This window comes from Antechinus flavipes, chromosome 6 (assembly GCF_016432865.1).
Source record: "Antechinus flavipes isolate AdamAnt ecotype Samford, QLD, Australia chromosome 6, AdamAnt_v2, whole genome shotgun sequence".
NCBI classification, from domain to species: domain Eukaryota; kingdom Metazoa; phylum Chordata; class Mammalia; order Dasyuromorphia; family Dasyuridae; genus Antechinus; species Antechinus flavipes.
In genome coordinates this window covers 75,074,277-75,090,818 of record NC_067403.1, presented here as the reverse complement: position 1 = coordinate 75,090,818, position 16,542 = coordinate 75,074,277, and the positions used below count along the sequence as shown (strand labels likewise).

General features: G+C 34.6%; 1 long non-coding RNA gene across 1 annotated transcript; it reads right to left on the bottom strand.

Annotated features, from left to right (window-relative positions):
• Nucleotides 1–1,989: 1,989 nt before the first annotated feature.
• Nucleotides 1,990–6,509, bottom strand: LOC127540628 (uncharacterized). The gene is made up of 2 exons (XR_007948253.1): nt 6,413–6,509; nt 1,990–2,617 (listed from the first exon to the last, which is right to left on the bottom strand). It is a non-coding gene; the product is annotated as an uncharacterized LOC127540628 (long non-coding RNA).
• Nucleotides 6,510–16,542: the final 10,033 nt, after the last annotated feature.

Here is a 16,542-nt window from a genome sequence, read left to right as displayed (position 1 = left end):
TAGGCTTGACTGTTGAGTTTGTTGTTTATTTGCTATATGACTTTAGGCCAGTCACTTAATATCTCAGATTCCATCAGTTCTTTTATAAAATGAACATTCTTACTCCCCAACCTGACTCACAGGCTAGGGATTAAGGATATGAAAGCCATAAAGCATAATACCCTTCCTAAGAAATGAGTGTTGTGATGATTATTTTTGTCCTTTAGTGGAATGGGACATTTGCTGGCTGGCTACTGTGATCAGCCTTAGGCAGAAAGGTGAAGCAGACAATAGATGCCTTCAGCAACATACCTCCTCACACCCAGACCCCGTTTTTCCCATCTTCCTAGAAATGCTCAGTGTTTTTACTGTAACCTTCCCATTCTTATCTCCAGACCCCACCCAGGCTTAATCTTCTTTTCCTTGGCAGAAGCCAATGTTTCAGTTCAGATGGGCACCAAATCCCCACCCCTTTCCTCCCAAAAGCTGGCTTGTCCTGCATGGCTCCCCATCAATGCTTTCTGCTTGGGGACAAGAGCTTGGATCTTATCAACAAATCTGATTCTTGGCTTCTGGTACAGTTCCTCTACCACGTAATCTATTTGGAAGTTATAGCAATCTTTAATCAAAGGATTTGCTAAAGTGCTAAAGGGAACGTCTCATTTTTCAGAGGGGGAAACTGAGATCCAGAAAGGTGACATGATTCTTCCCTTCAAATCAGTATGTATCAGAGGCAGGATTCAAATCCAGGTTTCTTGAATACAAATTCAACATTCTTTTTACTGCACCAATGTGCCAGGAATGATTCCACCAACTGGCTAGATCAATGCACTTAAGATCAGGAAGATACGGGTTCAAATTCTGCCTCTGATGTTTATTAGGAATTGTAATTAGGAATAAATCCCTACATCTCAATGAACTAAGTGATGTATGGGAGGAATATAGTAGCTATATGGCAATTATTAGAAAGCTCAAATGAGACCATCTATATAACATATTTTGCAATCATTTAGCCAGTGAGGAAACCATTTGTGGCCAAGCACCTTCAGATCAGATTATATCCACAGTCACATGTTCACAGAAATTCAGCACTCAGTCATCTGGCAGCATAGTTTAGGACAAAGCAAACTAGATTAAAACTCAAAAGCCATATGGGTTCAAAATCAAGCTCTGCTCATATTTTGTGATCTTGAAAAAATCATTAGTCTTCTCTGGACCTTAACTTTCCCAATTAATATAAGGAATTTGAATCAGATGAATTGAAATGCCCCTTCTGACTCAAAATCCCTTTATCCTACTTTATGTTTGGAATCCCAGAATTTCAGATTGGAAGAGATCATAGAGGACACCTAATCTGATTTATACCTGACTTAAAACTATCCCTACACCATAGGCATAAGAGTTCTTAGTATGTGTGTGAGAGAGAGGGAAGAGGAAGAAGAAGAAAGAAGAAGAAGAAGGGGAAAAGGAAGAAGAGGAGGAGGAAGAGGAGGAGGAGGAGGAGAAAGAAGAGGAGAAGGAAGAACTCAGGTTCTGTAGTCCTTATAGAGGAACATCACCTAGTACCTGACATGTCAGAAAGGCTGAAAAGTTAGTCCAGCAGTTGTTCTTTAAAGCCTTTAAACATTCTATGATGCTATGACAGCCTCCTAAACAGAATAAAAGTTAGGAAGATAATTTTTTTCTTCTACTCCAACTCCCCCATCCCTCAAAACCACCCTGAGGTGAGAGTGTAGGTAGTTTTAAACATATTTCTACAATGTCTTTTCCATCCAATGACAAACAGAGGCCTGAAGAAGAGAGAGCATTGGCGGTTTCTTTGCCCCAAGGAGGTTGAAGTGTGTGCATAAACAATTTTTTCAATGTTTTCTCAGGCATACAATTTGTATTCATGTACATCTGAAACCTTGACGTGTGTCTAATCAACATCAGTTTAAAGTAAAATCTTGTATGATAAAAAATACAGAGCAAACATTCTACCCTAACATCCAAGAAATGAATTCTTTAGGATAAAATGCTTCTAGGATTTACCCCCAAGTTTAATCTTCATCAGTGTTTTCAGTATGAGGGGCTCGAAACAAAGAGAAAGCAATTCTATACAAAATATGACTCAGTATGAGATGAACTACACGGGAAGGAGAAGAAACTGAAAATTCACACATTAATAAGAAAGTTGAGGGATAATTAAAAGAGTAGCATATCCTGGAGGTAGGTGCTGTCAGGAGCCTGTTAGCAAGATATGAAGGCCATTAGTTAAATGAGTCTGCCAGAAACGTCAGGGGAAAAAAATAGAGTCCATTTTCTCCGGTTGTTTTGTTGAGTCAGCTGTGTTTGCCTTGTGGTACTATGGAGACTCAGCCAATTATTGGGCTTCTGTCATTGTGAAGCAGTTCAACTCAAGTCAATTCAAGAAACATTTATTAAACACCATCTATTCTCAAAGCACTGCGTTAAGTCCCAGGATACAAATGTGGAGGCGAGGTCCACTCTTCCAAGGCCAGACACCTCTCCCTCAGGGATCTTCTGGGGAGTCCCTTCTCTATTAAATTAGCTCAAGCAAGCCCCCACTGGTTGTGTTGTTCCTATTATCAGATACCAGTGAGTAGCACCACAGGTTGAAGATTCTAATATTCTTCACCTAAAACAGAAAAGAAAAAATCAGCAAAACTGGTGTTACAAAAATTGTTAATATATTACCAGATTATAATACCTCAAGATACAAAACTGGAGCAAAGGATTTAGAACTAAGATGAATCTTAGAGATCATTGAATCCAATACAGTAACTTCACTGAGGTATTCTAGGACTTAATAAGTTCATTTCATCCACAATGCTCATTATTTTATAAAGTTCAAACATATCCCAACCTCTCCCCTGGCCTCCATTCCTTCAGACTGAATGTTCCATTTATTTTTGTCTGTCCTTGCTTAATGACAGGATAGAACCATATTTCTGAGACAAAACTTTTCCTCTCCCATCCAAATCATGGAGAGGTTTTACAAAATGATGACAAAGTTGTCCCCTAGCTTGATGAGCCTCAGTTTTTCTGAAGCGTATTCCTCCCCTATTCCCAACTGACAAGGGGGTAAGTCGAGGACAAAGTTGTTCTTAGAACTTGATTGATCCCTGCTTTCTTAGCACAGCTTCCTAGCCATTTAGGGGAATATAAAGTCCCAACTATATGGATAGTGGGAGCATTAAACTTGGTGGGCCTAAGACAATGCAAGTGGCAATATCTAATGACCAAACTATTTCCAGGTGGAGATGAGGGAACAATATCCAGAGACGCGAAGAGCCACTATATCCTTGTTGCATATTCTTGCTATGTTTGAGCAAAATAAGCATTTTTTGTTAAATCCTTCAATGACTGAAGTGTGCCTCATTTGGTCCCAAGACCAAAACTGAACTATAAAAGATTCTGGCATTGAAGCTATACCTCTGACAAATAATATCTGCCTACTCCCATGATTATATTAATCACTTTTCTTTGGAAAATCCACATAAACAAGCATGTGTCAGAAGTTGTACTTGAACCCTGATCTTTCTGAATGACTCTCTAACTATTATGCCATCCTGTCTCTTTATTCTGACATGTTGATGCTATTTTTCCCCATTAGAGAATAAGTTCATGAACTATTTCATTTTTGTCTTTTTCACTCCCAATCCTTTCCCTGCATGGTAACCAGCACATAGTGAGAATTTTAAAATACTTATTGAATGAAATACTGAAGCTTAGTAAATGTCAGTTTAATTTAATTTAATTAAGAAATAGATGATTGATGAAGAAAGCTTGTGAAGTTGGGTTTGTCATATCACTAAAGGCAATAAAAGATATCATTTCATAGAACACTTGGTCATCTTACATTAGAATCCTTGTAATGAAAATTTTTTAAAAAATCAATATGAAGATAATTGAATCTTATATTATCTATTACAGAAGATGAAAAAATAGAAAAATTCTACAAATAACTGGATCAGAAACCCAAAATTAAAACATACATTTATTCATGAATATTAAAATGTATATGTTGAAAAATAGTTCAGAAGGAAAAAACATGAAAACCCAAAGATTTGAAAATTGTGTAGAATAACCTGAAATTTCTCCTTGAACAAAGAACCATCTTTTAAAATATTTTCCGGTGTGATATTTTGACAAAGCATATAAAGATCTGACTTCAAAATCAGGAAAACTGGGTTCAAATTCTCTAACAAACTATTTGTGTCACCATAGTGAAGTCCCTTAATAACAATGGTTCTGCAACTCTCTAGGACTAAACTGAAGGAAAGTTATTGATGATCTCTATCAGTTGAGGGAATTTCCCCACTGAGAGATAAAGAAATCATAGGTTTGGACAAAGAAAAGTTATTCTAGTGATAATTCTAATGATGTCATGAACTATCACAAGCTTCAAATAATTAAAGTTTCTTATTACTCAAATTCCAATGGAGACACATATGAGGGACATGAGGAGAAAACAACATATTATCAAAGAAAAAGTTGCACAAAATAGAATAAAAGACATCTTAAGAAAGATATTAAGACCAGAAAAGAAGACTGTGTCAATCATATTGAAAAAAACAAATAATCTGTTGGCAATCTATATAGCAGGCAATACACGTGTATTAAATACTTTCTATGTGTCAGGCAAAGTCATGAGCACCAGGGATACCTACACAAGCAAAAATAATGACAAACCCAGCCCCCCAAAATCTTATATTCGCCTTGTTTTTGCAGCAGTTCTTTCTTATTTGATTCTTTTCTTTCTCAGGAAAAACATGTTGGAATGCTCATCAAATCCAGTATAATATGCATCAACAGCAAAAGAGAGAGGAATACATTGAATTAGGACATTTTATGGTTAAAAATACTTATAGCAGCATAAAAGCTTATATATTTATGGAGAAAAGTGATATACAAAAGGGACTGAAAACCAGGGAATGAGTATAGAAGAAATTGAGGAAGATACTTCAGGTGCTCAAGGGCACATTTCCTAAGCCTTAGAAGCAAAGCTGGGAAGGAAATGAAGGAAGGATAACCTAGGTCTGTTCCTGACATGGAGACTCTAGGAAGAGTTTGCCATTGAGAGAAATGGGCTGCCCCAGTGATTTGTGGGAAGATGGATGATCCATTGATGTCTACATAATGTCGATTTCTTTTTTGTCCCCAAATAGCTCAATATCATTAGCAAATTTGGATGTGTCATGGATCAAACTGACCTCCTGAACACTTAAAAGGATTGGTAATTCCAATAGACTGGTGATGGAGAGAGCTGTCCGCATCCAAAAAGAGGACTCTTGGGGCTGATTGTGGATCACAACATAGGATTTTCACTTTGCTTTTTGTTTTCTTTCTCATTTTTTTTCTTTTTTGATCTGATTTTTCTTGTGCAGCATGATAATTGTGAGACTATGTGTAGAAGAATTGTTCATTTTTATCATATATTGGATTGCTTGCTCTCTAGGGGAGGGATGGGAAGGGAGGAAGAAAAATTTGGAATACAAGATTTTGCAAGGGTGAATGTTGAAAACTATATTTGCTTATATATAAAAAACTAGTATTTTATTTTTAAAAAGATAGATAATAAAAACTAATGTTTTCTCAAGTGCATGCTAATCCATCAATAAATCATGACACAATTTGATATTTGGTGATGATGAAAATCTTATTCTTTTAAATATCCTGTGTCTCCATGCTTCTATCTATGAGTAGAATATTGGTATACATGGCCATGACTTGTCACAGATTAGTTATAAATCAGTCAAATCCTTCCCAACATATAGATACTAAACATATAGAGCTAAAATATGGGATTTTATTTTAAGGTGCAATAATTTACATACATTTTGATGAAAGTATCATTTCTTCATCTTTCCTTTGCAAACACATAAATGGTAATGCTCTACAGCTTGTTAACATCATTCTACATAGCAAAGTGTTCTAAGTTTGGGGAAAGGAGATAATGGGATAAAGATTTGGAGTTAGAAAAAAACATTAGAAGTTGTCTAATCTAATATTCTCATTTACAAATAAGGAAATCAAATGAGATTGACTATCTGTTGATTTTGGTGTATTATTGATGTTAGCATACCAACTATCAACAAGTTTTCTCTTGTGTACACTACCAATTTCAGGGCTGAAAATATTTTGAAGTCTCTTTGGTGAACATTTGTAAACTTATCCAGTTCCACAATATTATTTAGTGCCTCTATTATTGAGTTCTTCATAGCCTGGCCTTTCCCTGTTCTATTCAGATATAGCAAGTATATTTCCCAAAGTAGTGACATATAATCAGCTTGGTGTAGTAGATAGAACGCCACCCTCAAAACAAGGAATATTTATGTTCATGTCCTGTCTTTAACATATACTGGTTATATTATCCTCATTACTTTACCTGGACAGTTTTCAAAGAGTTTCAGAGATGACACTGACTTACCTTACTAGAGGGGTTTCATGAGGGCATCCCCGTATTGGTGAAATTATAGGTTCAGTCCCTATACTTTAAATACAGTCACTTTTCAACTTTCATGGGGGTGAAATGGCACAAAAGTCAAAAACACATTGTGAGGTGAGGTTCCTACAACCACAAAAAACTACAACCTTTTATTAGAGATTGCTATAAATATTCTTTTCCAAATAGAATTAATTCTGATAATATTTACTTTTCCTAACACAATAAACAGGAAATAACTCATACATTGAAATACACAAAATAAAACTGGTAACATGTAAAACATTTTTCTCATCAGCCACTCTCGAGAATTTTGTGACCTTTTACATTAATGTCTCAATTTTTAAAAAAATTCATATAATATCATTTCTCATAATACATGACATCTATAGTACCATAAATATGGCATAGCAAATAAAATTCTTATGACTAAGACATTTTTTAAACTGATCTTACCTTCTACCGTGTCAGATGGTGGTACAAGGATTTTGTACCGCATATTTTTCTGCTATAAACCTCTTTACCTTAGCAACTTTCTGAAAACCAAGGAAAAGGGCTCAGGGACTTTTATAACTCCTGTTGGAAGATGCCAGGATTGGCAAGGTCTCAACATCACCCCCAACATTCTGTCCTTCATGGCTGTTGGATGGTGTTGGAGATGGTGAAGAATATACCAGCTTGAAATAATCTGTCAGCAACACCTGCTTCCTGCAGAGATTCGTTAACACCAAACTCCTGGTTGGCAGCAGTTGCAGACATTCCAGCACAAACTTTATCTAACACCTTTATTTTCTCACTAAGTCATATCACTGACTCTGTACATTTGGGCAGAGAGCCCAAAGGACATGAACTACACTTTGGGGGAATAATCAATTACACACAAAATTTGAGTTTCAAAAGCAAATGATGAAAATATGCAACACATGCATAGGAAGATTGTTGCAACAGTAAGGTCAAAACTGGTGAGACACCTAGTAAGATACCAGCTGCTCCACAAACTCACACACATCATGTCTCTCATTCTTTTCTCCACTGTACATGACTACAAATGTCCACAGTTGCCAATGCAGAAATGAAAATGAGATTACTAACAAAATCACACAAATACCTAAAATCATAGAAGTTAAATTAAATCTTGAGGATTAACTGTATTTTATTAATATTGCAGAATAATAGATAAAATTAAAGAATTGAAGAATTCAACCCAATAATCCACTAATACATTGATATTGTCTTCTTTATATATGTGTTTCTTACCTACTTTGATCACAGAATCACGGATCTGGAAGGGTTGTCAAAGCCCATTTAATTCAACGTGTCTGTTTAGGGTGTCACCAACAAGTGATCTTCCAACAACTTCTTGAAAGTTCCCCATGAAAGATAAGTCACTAACTTTCTAAGGTAGCCCATTTAATTTTGGGGCAGTTCTATTAACTTGGAAATTTTTCAAACAATGGGAAGCTGGATGGAGCAATGGATGGAGCTTAGAATCAAAAGGCCTCCTCTTCCTGAGTTCAAATACATAACAGCTGTGTAACCCTGGACAAGTCACTTAACCCTGTTTGCTTCAGATTCCTCACCTGTAAAATGAACTGGAAAAGGAAATGACAAACCTCTTCTGTATCTTTGCCAAGAAAATCCCTAATAGAGTCAGAGAGTCAAATGTAACTGAAAACAACCAAACAACTCTAAATTTTCATGCAATCAGCTTAAATTTACCTTTTTTGCAACTAAATCCAGTCATTCAACTGATTCCAACATTCTAATATCATCTGATCCATATCTCTCAATACCACGAGAGGCTTTATCTATAGTATTGCTAAAAATATAAGTATTCTATGTCTAGAATACTCCCCGATTTATTGATTTACCTATTTCATTAAAAAAAAAAAAGAAATGAAGGATAAAGTCACAATAGTGAAATAGAGGGAATGTTCTAGCTAAACTTCCCAACATTCTCCTTCAAACAACCTTAAAATAAAGGCATAAATCAAATTCTGAAGCAGGATAGCCAACAAAAGATCAGGGGAGGAATTTTTTCACCCCAAGACAACAGAATGACAAGTTTGTCACACTAGAATTGAGACTTGACTGGATTGAAGTATTATGATGACACTACCTGGAGGCCTTAGAGGCCAGAATGGTGACAAGAGCAGTAGAAGCAATAACTCTCAGAGCTTTTATGACCCAGAGAAGATAAGAAGATTAGGCAACTGGTTAAAAAAAGAATACAGGGGATCTCATTATAGGAAAACCCTGTTCAGATTCTGTGTACAAGCCTGGGTGCCATCTAGGAACTTCATTGCTCATTAATAAGTTTACAGTTGTATGTCCAGGAAAATAAGGAGTACTTGTGATTGCAAGGAAAGAGGAGGCTTTGTTGTAGGCCAGTTCCAAGGTGAAGAGGAATTCTAACTGTAGCTTTTGCAATTATAGAATGTAGACACAGAGAACAATGACCACAACTCTCCCTGAATCACTAAAAACTTGCAGACTCCCAAAACTAGCCTTGAGAAGAGCAAAACAAAAAACCTAAAGGTAGGTATAGCAGCATACCATCATCACCATTATCCCCACTCCATCCTTAGGTGAGCAGAGCCCAACTATAAGCTAATGTTCAAAGTAGAGAAATAGCAAGAAAATTGAGAAAGAAACAAAAAAGAAATCAAACCATAAATAGCTACTAGAATGAAAGGGAAGACCAAAACAAACTTGGAAGAAGATAATGAAAATAAAAACATTTGCAAACTAAGCATCAAAGAAAAGTGGAGATTAAACACAAATCCAACAAGAATTCCTGAAATAAAGAAAGTTGTGTTTTTTAAGAAGCAAAATTATTTTGGACATAAATAAGAAAAACAGAAGAAATTTGAGAAAATAAATGAGAAAAGGGCAGAGTCAAAATGGCAGAAAGGAGACACATCTTTTTCTAAGCTCTCCCTATAACCCTCACATTAACAGCAAATCAAGCCTCTGAATTAGTTTTAGAGTGACAGAACCCACCAATATTGGGAGTGTAACAAATTATCAGCAGAAGATAATTTCAAAGATCTCCAGAAAAAGTCTGTTTCAATCGGGCATGGAGGGAGAAGGACCAAGCACAAGCAGACCAACAGTGCAGGCAGCACATAATCCCAGGGTGGTGTGGGTGCCCCAGTGAAAGAATCTACCAGGAGGAATCTACAGCAGTGTTGGCTACTCTTTCCTGGTTGCAAGAATCCCCAGGATAATATGCTAAGTAGGATTTATACCAGGAATACAGGGCTGGTTCAATATTAGGAAAACTATTAGCATGATTGACTGTATCAATAACCAAACTAACAAAAAGCATATGATTATATCAATAGATGCAGAAAAAGCAGTTGATAAAATCTAACATCCATTCCTATTAAAAACACTAGTGTATAGGAATAAATGGACTTTTCCTTAAAATAATCAGTAGCATCTATTTGAAACCATTAGCAAGCATCATATGTAATGGGATAAACTAGAACCATTCCCAATAAGATCAGGAATGAAACAAGGTTGCTCAATATCACCATTACTATTTAATATTGTATTAGAAATGTTAGCTTTGTGTTTGTGGCAGCCCATTTTGTAGTGGCAAGAAACTGGAAATTGAGTGGATGCCCATCAATTGGAAAATGGGTAAATAAGTTATGGCATATGAATGTTATGGAATATTATTATTATGTAAGTAATAATAAGTAGGATGATTTCAGAGAGGCCTGGAGAGACAAACATGAACTGATGCTAATGAGCAGAACCAGGAGATCATTGTACACGGCAATAACAAGATTATATGATGATGAATTCTGATGGATGTGCCTCTTTTCAACAATGAGATGATTCAGGCCAGTTCCAATGATCCTGTGATCAAAAAAAACTATCTATATGCAGAGAGAGACTGTGAGAATAGAGTGTAGTTCACAACATAGCATTTTCACTCTTTTTGTTGTTGTTTGCTTGCATTTTATTTTTTCTCATTTTTTTTGGTTTGATTTGATTTTTCTTGTGCTGCAAGATAATTTTATAAATAGCTGTGCATATATTGGATTTAACATATATTTTACTATGTTTAACATATATTGGACTATTTGCCATCTAGGGGAGGGGAGTGGGGGGGAAGGAGAGGAAATTGGAATGCAAGGTTTTCAAGAGTTAATGTTGAAGAATTACCCATGCATATGTTTTGAAAAATAAAAAGCTTTAATAAAGAAAAAATTAAAAAGAATGGGATTTTTAAAAAAAAGAAAATAAATGAGAGCAATACAAGAAAATTTTGAATAGGTAATTAACATTTTGCTAACAGAGGCACAACAAAATGCTGAAGAAAATAATTCCTTAAAAATGGCCAAATTCTTTCTGGCACCAAGATGATGGAGTGAAAAAGAAATCCTCTGAAACCCTCCCGAATTCCCCTCCAAACTAAAGGGGACTAGAAAACTGCCTCTGAATTTATCTAGGGCAGGGAAGCAATTTACTAGTCCAGGAGGACAGTATCTCATGGGAACAGAAGGGAATAAAGCCCAAGAGCAGCTGCCAGCCAAACTCATAGCAGGGGGCCTGTAGGAAGGCGCTAAATCTCAGGCAATCCCTTAGAGAGCACTGCTCTCCAGCAAGCCAGCATTCCCCCAGACAAGTGAACAGTCTGGCAGGATAATAAGACCCCACCACAGTGACCCCAATCCTAGCACAAGCCTCTAACAAGACCTTGACCTTTTTGCTGACCAGTACTAAAGCCCTGCCTCAGGCCTGGCCAATAATAAGACCTCACCCTTAAGGCTTACCAGCAGAGGAACCTTTTTTTTGTTTGTTTTTTGTTTGTTTGTTTGTTTGTTTTTTGTTTTGTTTTGTTTTTTTGCTAAGTAAATTTTTTTTAAACTTTTTATTTTCAAAACATATGCACAGATAATTTGACATTACCTTCACATAGCCTTGTGTTTCAGATATTTTCCTCCTCCCCACTCTCTCCCCTATATGGCAAGCAATTCAATATATGTTATACATGTTAAAATGTTAAATTCAATATATGTAAGCATATTTATTTTATTATCTTGCTGCACAAGAAAAATCAAATCACAAAGGAAAGAAAATAAATAAGAAAACAAAATTCAAGCAAACAACAACAAAAAGAGTAAAAATACAATGTTGCGATCCACACTCAATTCCCACAGTCCTCTCTCTGGGTGTAGATGGCTCTCTTCATTACAAGAAGATTGAAACTGGCCTCAATCATCTCATTGTTGGAAAAAGTCATGTCCATCAAAATTTATCATCATATATCATTGTTGTTGCCATGTACAATGATCTCCTGGTTCTACTCATTTCACTTAGCATCAGTTCATGTAAATCTCTCCAGGCCTTTCTGAAATCATACTGCGGATCTTTCTTTATAGAACAATAATATTTCAGAACATTCATAGACCATAACTTATTCAGCCATTCTCCAACTGATGAGCATTCACTCAGTTTCCAGTCCCTTGCCACTATGAAAAGGGCTGCAACAAACATTTTTGTACACATGGATTCCTTTCCCTCTTTTAAGATCTCTTTGGGATATAGGCCCAGTAGAAACACTGCTGGACCAAGGGATATACACAGTTTGACTAACCTTTTTAGCATAGTTCCAAATTGTTCTTCAGAAGGGTTGGATCCATTTCACCAACAATATATTAGTGTCCTAGTATTCCCACATTCCCTCCAACAATCATCATTATCTTTTCCTGTCATCTTAGCCAATATAAGAGGTGTGTAGCAGTATCTCAAAGTTATCTTAATTTGCATTTCATTGATCAATAGTGATTTAGAGCACCTTTTCATGAGTAGAAATAGTTTCAATTTCTTCATCTGAAAGCTGTCTATTCATATCCTTTAACCATTTATCAACCGGAGAATGACTTGAATTCTTATAAATTTGAGTCAACACTCCATATATTTTAGAAATGAGGCCTTTATCACGACCCTAAATTGTAAAAAAGTTTTCCCAATTTATTGCTTCCCTTTCAATTTTATTTGCATTAGTTTTGTTTGTACAAAAACTTTTTGACTTAATATAATCAAAATTATCTATTTGGTGTTTCATTATAATTTCCAGTTCTTCTTTGGTCACAAATTCCTTCCTTCTCCACAGATCTGAGAGGCAAACTCTCCTAAGGAAAAACCTTATTTCCATAGCAATCTAGCAACAGGGTCCAACCCCCAGAGACCAATAAGATCCCTTCTCCAGGGCCAGCCATCAGGAAAAAAAAAAAAAAAAAAACATAGAAACCAACAGGAAGTCTGCATCCTGGAATAGGCTAGCAGCTAAACCCCAAACCCAGGAGAAGACAACAGGGAGGCTCCACACCACAATACAAACCAGAAGGGTAGCCTACCTTCCAGAGAAAGCAAGCAGTCAATTCCTGAAGCTTATCGAAAGCCAATAGTAAGACTCAGAACACCAGGACAAAAAGCTTGCGGCAGTGCAAGACCATAGCTCTATTCTCACATAAAAATAATAAATCTCAAAAAAAAAAAAAAATGAGCAGAAAAACAATGAAAAAAGTTTGACTATAAAAAGTTGCTTTGATGATAGAGAAGATCAAAGAATAAACTTAGAAGACGACAACAATATCAAAAAGGCTACATGTGAAGCCACATAGAAAAATGTAATTTGTTTCATGCCAAAAAAAATTCCTAAAAAGAGATTTTAAAAAGCAAACTGGGGAAGTAGAAGAAAAATTAAGAAAAGAAATGAAAGTAATATAAGAGAATCATGAAAAAAGAGTCAATAGGATGGGAAAAAATAACACAAAAATTTACTGAGGAAAATAATTCCCTGAAATGTAGAATTGATCAAATGGACAAGAAAGTACAAAAGCTCACTGAAAAAAATAATTCCTTCAAAATTAGAACTGAATGAATGGAAAATAATAACTCCATGTGACATCAAGATATGATAAAAAAAAAAGTTTTTTTTTTTTTTTTTTAAGCAGATGATGTAGAATTTCTCATTGGAAAAACAAATGACCAGGAAAGTATATATAGAAGAGATAATAAAAGAATTATTGGACTACCTGAAATCTATGATCAAAAAAAATTGAAAAACATCTTTCAAGAAATTATTAAAGAAAATTGTCCTGATGTATTTGAACCAGAAGGCAAAGTAGAAATAGAGAGAATTCATCAATCATCACCTGAAAGAGATCCCAAAATGAAAACTCCTAGGAACTTTATAGGAAAATTCCAGAGCTCATAGATCAAGGAGAAAGTATTGCAATCAGCCAAAAAGAAACAATTTAAATATCATGGAGCCATAGTCAGGGTTACATAAGATTTGACAACTCCCACATCAAAAAAACCAGAAGATTTGGAATATGATATACTGGAAGGCAAAGGAGTTAGGATTACAACCAAAAGTTGTCTAACTAGCAAAATTGAACATAATCTGTCAGGGGAAAAATAAACAATTCACAGGGATTTTCAACTTAATAGAGGCCTTTCAATCATTTCCAATGAAAATACAAAAACTAAATAAAGAATATAACCTATAAATACAAGATTCAAGGGCAACATAAAAAAGGTAAAAAAGAAACAAAAAAGACAAAACATAAGGGATTCAAGAAAAGTAATGCATTTGTACTGCTATATGGCAAAATAATATTTGTAACTTTTAACAACTTTATTATTATAAGAGCAATTAGAATGAGTATATGTAGACTGAAGATATGAATATAAGATGACTTCGTTTGGATGATATCTTCCTAAAATATAAAAAAGGGTGAGAAAGCAAATTTCACTGGAAGAAGAAATGGGAATTAAAGAAGTTAATAATTTACTTTAAAAGAAGCTTGAAAGAGCTATTATAATAAAGAGGAAAACAAGGGTGGGAGGGCAAAGCTTAAATCTTACTCCCATTAAAATTGGCTCAAAGAGCTTCCTCTAACATCGCATACACACTCAGTTGGATATAGAAACCTGTAATACCATATAAGGAAATAAAAGGGGGTAGGAATAATAGAAGGAGGATGGAGAATTGATAAAAAGCAGGTAGATTAAGAAAGGCAGTGATCAGAAATAAATAGGCAAAGCTAATTATCATAACTACAAAACAAAAGTGGATAGCAGAATGGATTAAAAAACAGAATCCTACAATATGTTTCTTTACAAAAAATATACTTGAAGTGGAGAGATATACACAGGATAAAGGTAAGGGGCTGGAGTAGAATCTATGTTGTTTCAGCTAAAGAAAAGAAAGCAGGTGTAGAAATCTTGATCTCAGATAAAGCAAAAGCAAAAATAGATCTAATTAAATCTTACTGAAAGATACCATATACAATGAAGTCATATCAATACTAAATATATTTATGCACCAAACGGTATCATCTAAATTTCTGAAAAAATTGAATGAAGAGGAAAAAGGTAATAAAAGCTTTCCCTCTCAGAATTAGATAAATCTAACCAAAAATAAACAAGAAAGAAATTAAGGAAGTGAATAAAATTTTGGAAAAGTTAGATATGATAACTATCTGGAGAAAACTAGATGAGGATGGAAAGGAATATACCTTTTTCTCAGTAATATATGGCACCTACACAAAAATTGATCATGTATTAAGATGTTAAAAACTTCACAACCAAATTAGAAATAGTAAATTCATCCTTTCAAATCACAATACAATAAAATTACATTCAATAATAAACAATGGAAAGAGAGATTAAAAATTACTTAGAAATTAAATAATCCTACAAAACAAATGGGTCAAAGAACAAATCATAGAAACAATCGATAATTTCATCGAAGAAAATGATAATAAGATTCCAGAATATTCCAGAATTGATGGGATCCAACAAAAGTGATTTTAAGGGGAAATTTTATATCTCTACTTGCTAACTGCGAAAGAAAGAAAGAAAGAAAGAAAGAAAGAAAGAAAGAAAGAAAGAAAGAAAGAAAGAAAGAAAGAAAGAAAGAAAAGAAAGAAAGAAGAAAGAAAGAAAGAAAGAAAGAAAGAAAGAAAGAAAGAAAGAAAGAAAAGAAAGAAAGAAAGAAAGAAAAGAAAGAAAGAAAGAAGAAGAAAGAAAGAAAGAAAGAAAGAAAGAAAGAAAGAAAGAAAGAAAGAAAGAAAGAAAGAAAGAAGAAAGAAAGAAAGAAAGAGCAGATAAAAAAATTGACCATATATCTATAAAAAACTAGAAAAAGAACACATTAAAAATCTCCAAAAAGAAGGATTTAGCATCTTTCATGAAATTATTAGGGTAAACTACTCTGAAATCCAAGAATCAGAGGGCACAATAGGCATTGAAAGAATTCACCAGTCACCTTAGAAAAGAGATACCAAAATAAAAACTCTAAGAAACTTTATATCCCAATTGCAGAACTATCAGGTCCAGGGGAAAATGTCACAAATGATCAGAAACAATTAAAATAGTAGGAAATTACAATCAGGATTATAAAGTACTTAAAGCTTCAACAGTAAAAGGCTTGAAGTCATGAAACATGATATTTCAGAAAGCAAAGGATAGATCAAATGCACCCTCTTCAGACCATAATGCAATAAAATTACTTTTTAAAAAAAGGTCCTTGGAAGCAAACATTAAAATTTAATTGGAAATTAACTAATCTAATCCTAAAGAATTAGTGGATCAAAGAAGAAACTACAGAAACCATCAGCAAATTCACTAACGATGACAACAATTTGTAGGATGCAGCCAAAAAAGTACTTAGGGGGAATTTTATATCTCTAAATGCTTACATTAGTAAAAAGAGAGGAAAAGCAGATCGATAAATTGTTCATACAACTAAAAAGAAAAAACTAGGTAAAGGACAAATTAAAAGGTCTCAATTAAATATCAAAATGCAAATCCTGAAAAATAAAGAAGAAATTAATTGAAGGTGAGAGTTTAAAAACCCATTGAATCAATATAACTAATAGCTAGATTTATGAAAAAAAATAATAAAATAGATCATTGGTTAATTTGATTAAAAGGGGGGGTGGGGAAGGGAAGCATTACCAGTGTCAAAAATGAAAAGAGTAAATGCATCAGCAAAGAAGATGAAATTAAAGCAATCATTAGATATAAAGGGCTGAAACTCTTGAGTTGATGCACTGAGGGTGGACAAACAAGCACTTAAGGCT